This window comes from Macrobrachium nipponense, chromosome 30, assembly GCF_015104395.2.
Source record: "Macrobrachium nipponense isolate FS-2020 chromosome 30, ASM1510439v2, whole genome shotgun sequence".
NCBI lineage: Eukaryota > Metazoa > Arthropoda > Malacostraca > Decapoda > Palaemonidae > Macrobrachium > Macrobrachium nipponense.
In genome coordinates, this window is record NC_087218.1 from 17,672,758 (window position 1) to 17,681,349 (window position 8,592).

Genomic DNA, 8,592 nt, shown 5'->3' on the forward strand with positions numbered 1-8,592 from the left:
CTTGGATGCGTTTCGTTGCAGACGTGGCAAAACACCGTTGCTCCCAAGATCCTCCCCCAGTGACCGGTGCCGTCGTCACTGACACGAAAATCGAGGCTGATTATACCCAGGATCCTGTGGTGGTAGCTAAGGTCTACAAGTGTAGTGACCCCGGGTTCTTTGTCTCTGGCGAACGCGCCAGGCTATCGGTCTGCCAAGAGGGCAACTGGGCACCGGTTCACGATTATTGTGGAGGAGAAGGTACCGAGGTTTTTGTTGTTGTTGTTGTTAATATTGTTCGTCAGATGGACATGGTATTCAAGCTTCCAAAGAATATGGTGTCCATAATAAAGAAGTAATTGGAGGTCAAGGTTATAACACACACACGCATATAATATATATATATATATATATATATATTATATGTATATATATAATATATATAAGATATATACTCTACATGTGGATATATATATATATATGTATATATATAATATATATATATGATATATATATATACTATATATATACTAATATATAGTATGTATACCTAATAATATATAGATATATGTATCATATATATATTAGATATATATATATATATATATATATATGTGTGTGTGTGTGTTTTTAATTAGATTTTACTCCCTTGTCGTTTTTTTCTAGAGTATCCTTCCATCTCTCTCTCTCTCTCCACACATACACACATACACACACATAAATATATATATATATATTATATATATATATATATATATATATATATATATATATATCAGTAAAAAGAATGAATGTGCCATCTTGCTCAAATGTAATTTCCGAAACGCTGATGAAGGAATTGTAACTAGTCAAAAAAGTTCTCATGACAAAAGGATCAGTGTAGAACGTAATCATCGTCGACTCATTTGAATTACGAAGCTTTAAACTGTCTTAATTTCGTCTCTTGATTGCCCCGCACGAAAGGGCTTCCTTCTACGATGCCAGACCATGAGAAAAAGTGCCACCCGGGTCCATGCGCCATTACATTTCAACATGCAATTTCCTTGAAGCCTAATATCGCCGGCGATTACAGTCTGAATTGTGTTGCAATTCACGCGGCCAAAGGAGTTTGTATGTGTATATTGACACACGCACACATTTGTGTGTGTGTGTGTGTGTGTATTTCTTCAAGGGGTCGACGAAGTAAGGACATTTCCCAACCATCAAGATTTGTCTTAATTGCTCTTATTTGTGAGGGCGAAATATGAGCCCAGACTAGTTTTCTCGATACTATCCTAGTTGATAGCTTAAATGTAATGTCCTGTTAGTTTTTCTTAACGTTTTCCCATTTGTGATGGCGCAAATAACTAGCTCCAGCGCTCTGTAGTCGTCTGTGCGTCCTTGCTGATATAATTGTTAAGTAGTTGTCATTACGACAGAATGGCTTGAGTGGAAAGGCGAGACATGGTAGGCTGTAACTATCGATGACTGTCAAAGAAGAGAAATAATTTTATTGCAAAATATTGAACACGAAGAAGAAATGACTTAACGTTCTTTGTACTGAAAGTCTGGATAATAAATTTTTATACCTTTCCGATAACGATGGTTGTCAACTTTTTGCTTGCTTGTACAACCTTCCTTATATTATGGAGATATGTTAGCTTATAATATTGATTCATCAATGCTGACTGGTCTATTGTTCTTCATGAGCAATTCCTCATACAAATTTATTAAGGGCTTTTTCTCATGGGTAACCCTTATAGTCTCTGTTTCTTATCCACAAACCTTAGCACAACTTTTGTTCCTGAACAGCAACTTTAGAAGTTTCTGTTTTCTCTACTGCAATTCTTAGCTTGGCCTATTTATCAGTAACAAGGTTTTATTACTTAAGTTTCACAACCTGAACCTCATTTTTTCTTTTCATCAGCAACCCTTAGTAAGGTTTTGTTTCTCTTCACCAACCCTTTGCCCAATTTCTGCTTCTTGGCTTCAACCCGTAGCAAGTTTATATTTCCCATCCACAACCCGTAGCCCATTTTCTATTTCCCCCTCTTCAACCCTTAGCCATTTTCTACATATTCACAAACCTGAATAGTTACTACTTCCAGTTCACAGTCCTTAGCCAAATCATATTTTTTATCCACAACCCTTGGCCCAATTTCTAATTCCTGTCTACAACACTCAGCCAGTTTCTGCTTAGTGTCCACAACCCTTAATCAGTTTATATTTCCCATCCATAACCCTCAGCCAATTTCTACTTTCTATCGACAACCCCCTAGTCCAATTTTGTATGCAACCTTTGACCACTTTCTGCTCCCTGTCCACAACCCTTAGCCCAATTTATAATTCTAAAACCACAACACTTAATTCAATTCCTACTTCTTAATTACAATTCTGAGCCAATTTCTACTTCATGTCCACAACCCTAAACCAGTTTATATTTCCCATCCACAACCGTTAGCAAGTTCTACTTTTCTTCGACAGTCCTTAACCCAATTTCTACATTCTATATAATATAACCCTCGACCAATTTCTGCTTCCTGTCCACAACCTTTAACCAAATTTATAATTCTGAACCATAAACCTTTGCCACATTTCTACATCTCATCCATAACCTTAAGTATCTACATCTCTTCCATAACCCTTAGCCTAATTTCCACATCTCATCTACAACCCATAGCCCAATTTTTACTTATCTACAATTCTTTGTCCAATTTCTACTTCTCACCCACAACCCTTAGCCCAATTTAAATTTCAAATCCACAACCCTTTGCTCAATTTCTACTTCTCATCTACAACCCTTTGCTCAATTTTTACTTCTCATCTACAACCCTTTGCTCAATTTCTACTTCTCATCTACAACCCTTTGCTCAATTTCTACTTCTCATCTACAACCCTTTGCTCAATTTTTACTTCTCATCTACAACCCTTTGCTCAATTTTTACTTCTCATCTACAACCCTTTGCTCAATTTTTACTTCTCATCTACAACCTTTTGCTCAATTTTTTTTTACTTCTCATCTAACAAAACCCCTTTGCTCAAATTTTATCTTCTTACATCTACAAACCGCCCTTTTGCTCAAATTTTTTTTACTTCTCATCTACAACCCTTTGCTCAATTTTTACTTCTCATCTACAACCCTTTGCTCAATTTCTACTTCTCATCTACAGACCTTTGTTCAATTTCTACTTCTCATCCACAACCCTTAGCCCAGTTTCTACTTCTCATCCTGAACGTTTAACCTAGTTTCAGTTCTCCATCCACAGCCCTAATCCCAATGAAACTACTCCCCATCCATACCCCTAAATACAGTGATCTGCTCTTCATGTGCAACCTATTGGACAATTTCTAATTTCTCATCTGCAAATTTTAGCACAATATTTGTGTCTCACCAGGAGTCACCTTTAGTCCTGTTAAATACCCAGACCCAAAGAACCTCAGCTTCCAGTTCTGTTTCCAGATTGCATGTTGCCCAAAGACTGCTCCCAAGTCCTGGACGTTCCGAACGCCCAAGGCAGCTACAGGATCACTCCTGAAGAAAGAAGCGACCTAGGAATCACGGTAGGTGTGTTTAATGTGGTAGACAGAGGAGTCATTTTGAAGGAAAGAACGCGCGAGCTCTCAAACCAGATGGTGAGAGACGTGCATGAATATTAATTTAACGAAAGGAAATTCACAAAGAGTTATTTTTAACTAGCTGGATCTCGTGTCAGTGCAATTAATGGCGCAATTTTGGTTTATATCCTGTAAATGAGTGCAATTAGTCGCCTTTTTTATTGTTTATTTCATGTTAATGAGTGCAATGAATGGCCCAATTTGGGTTTATTTCCTGTAAATAAGTGCAGTCAAAGACCTTTTTATTGTTTATTTCCTGTGAATGAGTGCAGTTAATAGCCTTTTTATTCTTTATTTCATGTAAATAAATTAATGTAATTAATGGTCCAATTTTGGTTCATTTCCTGTAAATGAGTGCAACCAATGGCCTTTTATTATTTCCTGTAAATGATTGCAATCAGTGGCCTTTTTATTGGTTATTTCTTGTGAGAACAATTAATTTCCTTTTATCGTTTATTGCCTGTAAATGCGTGTAATTATTAGTCTTTTTGGTGTGTATTTCCTGTAAATGATTGTAATTATCGCCCTTTTATTGTTCATTTCCAGTAAATGAGCGCAATTAAGGGTATGGTTGTTCTGTATCTTGTTAATGGGTGCAATTAATGGTTATTTTTGGTTTATATCACGTGAATGGATGCAATGAATTCGCCGGAAGTGGAGTACTGTTGGCATTACTAAAGAGTGTTTGCCACGTCATTCGGCAGCTAGCGGCACCCACCTTTTAGCCTTTGACTTTACCTCCATTCCCACCTTTCTTCTGCATTGCTGTCCAGCCTCTCCAACTATTGCTTCTCAGAGCAATTATAGGGATATCTCTTGGTTTCACTTTTAGATCCTTGTATTTGGCTTCTTTTATATTCAGGATTTTTATCTAGCTGTTCAACCCCTCCAACTCCGAAAGTGCCCCATTGCTTAGGTTGACAGCCTAAATCTTATACACTCAGTCAAGTTTTGCATTGTTCTACTCCTTAAGGGGGTAGTGGCATCAGTGCACCTCACGCGGTGCACTGAAGGCATTACTTAATTAAGGGTCTTTGCGGTACCTAATCGGCCAGTGGCTGCAACCCCTTTCATTCCTTGTTTCTATAACTCCGTTCATATTCTCTTTCTTCTTTCTTTACATTCCACCCCTCTAACGATTGTTTCGTAGTGGCAGCTGCCTGCGGAGTTTCCTCCTGCTACACCTTCCAAACCTCCGTTACTTTCAATTTTCCTTTCAGCGCTGAATGACTACATAGATCCCAGCACTTGGCTTTTGGACAAAATCTTCTATTCCTTCCTGCACTGTTCCGTATGACCGTTTGCCAATCATTACTAAAAGCATATTAATTTTCTGCTTCATATAAGTGGCTCGCAAGTGTGCTTTAACTATTATGTACGATAAATTCGTAAAGTAATTAAGTCTACGGGTACAAACACCCCCATTTCACGGGCAGAACCAGCTCCTTTTCAGGGAATCCCTTCTCACCCCCAACCTTTCGGAGGATGGGGGGAGGTAGGATGAAACCCCATTATAAACCATCTTAGGGGTCACCACTATATCCCTGCCAAGTTTCATGCCCATCGGACCAGCCGTTTGGCTGTGATTGAATGACAGACGGACGGACAGACACAACGCCCATTATGGTATAGTAAAATAGGTAAGAGAAACTACGATCAAACGTGCTGCTATAACGAAACATTTATTTCTTTCCTCCCTCACCCGTCAGGTCACTTGCATGAACTTCGGAGGCGACGGCGGCTGGACGCTCGTGGCTCGCCAAAGCTCTGCCAACAAAGACGCCTATAACGAGACGTTGCTCAAGAAAGGATACGGAGTCGCGGCCAACTTATCACAGAACTATTTCATAGGTGGGCAAAGGCGAAAGTCTCGGTATTTTTGGAAGAAAATTCGGAATAACTGTCTTTCATTATCATTGGTTGTTGGAAGCGACTCTGAAACTAAAATACTGTACTACTCGTGAGATAGTTGAGTGACACATTCGCTGGCGTTTTACGTGTAGAGCAGGGAATTGTTCGTATCACTAACCTAACAGAGAGAGAGAGAGAGAGAGAGAGAGAGAGAGAGAGAGAGAGAAAGAGAGAGAGAGAGCTTCGTAAATCATTTCATTTTCTCTCCCTACCAGGAATGCATAACTTGATAGCCCTCAACCAAAAGAGCACCTTGGAACCACGACCTCTCGTGTTTCTTGTGAGTATTGCCACCTCTTCCGTCCTGTATGAAAGAGAATTGAAGGATATTACTAAAGGGAGAAATTAGAGAGGGAGGCTTTGAGTAACCTCAATGGTGGGACTCTGGGTAACTGAGGAAAAGTCGTAAAGCTGAGACGCTGGGTAAACTCCAAGTGTCTCCTACTGAAAGGTAGGCTCTGGCCGCCTTAAACAAGAGAAACTACAGCTGAGACAGGCTATGGGTTGCAAATTCAGGCTCTGGGTAACGTCCAGTCATTGTTAATTGGAAATCAAGTCTCTGGCAAAGGATTCGTGTCTTACGAGTGATAAATTAGAAAGAAATTCAGGCTATCGTATTTATTATTATTGATTATTATTATTAGTCAGAAGATGAACCTACGCATAGAGAACAAGCCCACAGGAGCCATTGACTTGAAATTCAAGTTTCCAAAGAATATGGTATTCATTAGACAGAAGTAACAGAAGGTAATGTGAAATACAAAAAAAGAAGAGAATCAGTTATTGGGAAAGATAAACTTAATTTAACAAATTAATAAGCAAACAGATAAAAGTGTAAGTAAAATACAAGAATTGTTGTGGGATGGCAATGCATTGCATGTTCACTCGAACTTTTGAAGTCCCAATTGCATAACGTTTTCAGGGGGACTTTTCCACAGTCCTCTTTTCGTTCAGCATTTGCAACCGACTGATCACCTATGATGTTTCCTGTATTTGCAGTTTGTCATTGAGGACAGCGTGAAAGGCAATGTCGCAGCCACTTACTCAGATGTTACCATCCACAGCGAAACATTCGCTATCACCTTCGCGGGAAATTTTTTTGGAAGTGCAGGTTGGTCATTTCAGTCCAATTCTTTTTTTCTTAACATTTTCCGCACATTTCCGCTGACTGTTGTAGGTGACTTATGCAACAAGTCTCTTATAAGGGCAGTTAGTTGATAAGTGATGGCATCATCAGAGCAGTCAGTAACGAGATCACTACTAAAGCGCCTCAGTTCGATTCTCGGGCATTCAACTGAGGTGTTAGAGATGTGTATTTCTGGTGATTGAAGTTCACTCTCGACGTGGATCAAAAGTCACGTAAAGCCGTTGGTCCCGTTGCTGAATAACCACTGGTTCCATGCAACGTGAAAACACCATACAAACAAGCAAAAACAAACAAGATCACTATTTGCTTCTAAGCAAGGAGGCATTTTTTTCCACTCTCCTGTCATATACAATTTTTTAAAGCAGTATGCCTCGCAGCAAGAGGGCCCCCTTTTTTTGTAGGTTCTTGTCATAAACATTTACAGCAGTGTAATTCTTAGCAAAACTTTTTGTTTTTATAGCCGGATTTTATTTTTTTTTTTTATACCCGGATTTTATCATAACCAATTTTTAAGCAGTATACTTCTTAGCTGAGAGGCCTTTTTCTTACAGTAATTTTGAGACTGCGCAATTTTTGTAGTACTTTGCGAGACATCACCTATTTGCAGCGTCTTTCATATCAGGTGAACTTTTCGTAGGACATTACTTAGTAGACAACAACGTTTTTGCAGCGTTTCTCATAGCTAGTGCATTTTTCTGCAGAACGTTTCTTTGCAGACGACACCTATTTTTGTCAGGTTCTTCTTAGCAGGTACACGTCTTGCAGGACGCATTTGAGTTGACAACACTTTGCAGATATTTCTTAGCAGGTACAAATTTTGCAGAACGCTTCGTAGTGAACAATAAATTTTTTTGCAACATCACTCCTAGCAGTTACACTTTTTGCAGAATGCATCGTAGTAGACAACAGTTTTTTTGCAACATTCCTCTTAGCAGTTACACTTTTTGCATAACGCTGTTTAGCAGAAAAAAATTGTTTTGCAGCGACCCTCATAGGGTAGACACTTGCTTTTGCATTAATATGTCTTACGAGACAACAACTTTTAATAGTATTTTATCCCATTTGGGGATAGTGCCGTCAGTGGTTTTTTGCAGCGTCCCTTCGGCCCCTAGCTGTAACGCCCTTTCATTGCTTTGGCTGTACCTCCGTTCTTATTCTCTGTCTTCCATCTTACTTTCCACCCTCTCCAACAACACCTCTCAAACCTTTTTCCTGTCTATTTCCGTTTCAGCTATGAATGACCTCATAGGTCTCAGTGCTTGGCCTTTGGCCCACATTCTGTATTCTATTCTATTTAAAGCATTTAGTTCAATCTCGTTTTGTGCTCGCACCTCAGATTTCTCCTGTATACTTTTTATTTTTCTTTATTTATTTTTTTGATTTTTTAGCTCGGGTAATTTTGATTCTGCTCTAGAGGGGATTATTATTCTTGTAGAAATACAGGTAATTATTATTCTTGTAGGTAACTGCTGGAAGAATTTATCGTCTATTGCCCTACACCCACCTGACGCTCCTTCACAAGTAAGTTGATTTCTCGTAGCTGGGAAGCATTATCAAAACAAGGCTATTAAATAGATAAATTAATTATTGAAATAATAAATAAATATGACGCTTAATAAATAAATAAATAAATGAATTACTGAAATAAATAAATAACCATAACCCCTGAATCAACTTAAGTAAGAGAAAATCGTGAGTTACGAATTATTTACCTGTCCATTTAGAAAATAGAGGTCCTGTATTAATAATGAATGTACCTATTCACATTATCTTCACTTCTAGAAAACCCCGACAGATCACTTGCTTCATGTCGAGTCGAGACTGAACACTTATTTACTTAATAAGAATTCTGAGACTGTAAAGACCATGAGTAGTCGTATTTTCATGATTGATTTTCCTTTGCAGTGCTCCGTTTTGAAATTGCCCCTGTCCTGGGCTACGCTGACAAGCCCCCAAAAAAT

At 38.6% G+C, this 8,592-nt stretch overlaps 1 protein-coding gene across 1 annotated transcript in view; it reads right to left on the minus strand.

Annotated features, from left to right (window-relative positions):
- LOC135202339 (uncharacterized) overlaps window positions 1–8,592 on the minus strand; it is a 93,253-nt gene that overhangs the window by 69,464 nt on the left and 15,197 nt on the right. The gene's annotated exons all lie outside the window — the stretch shown is intronic.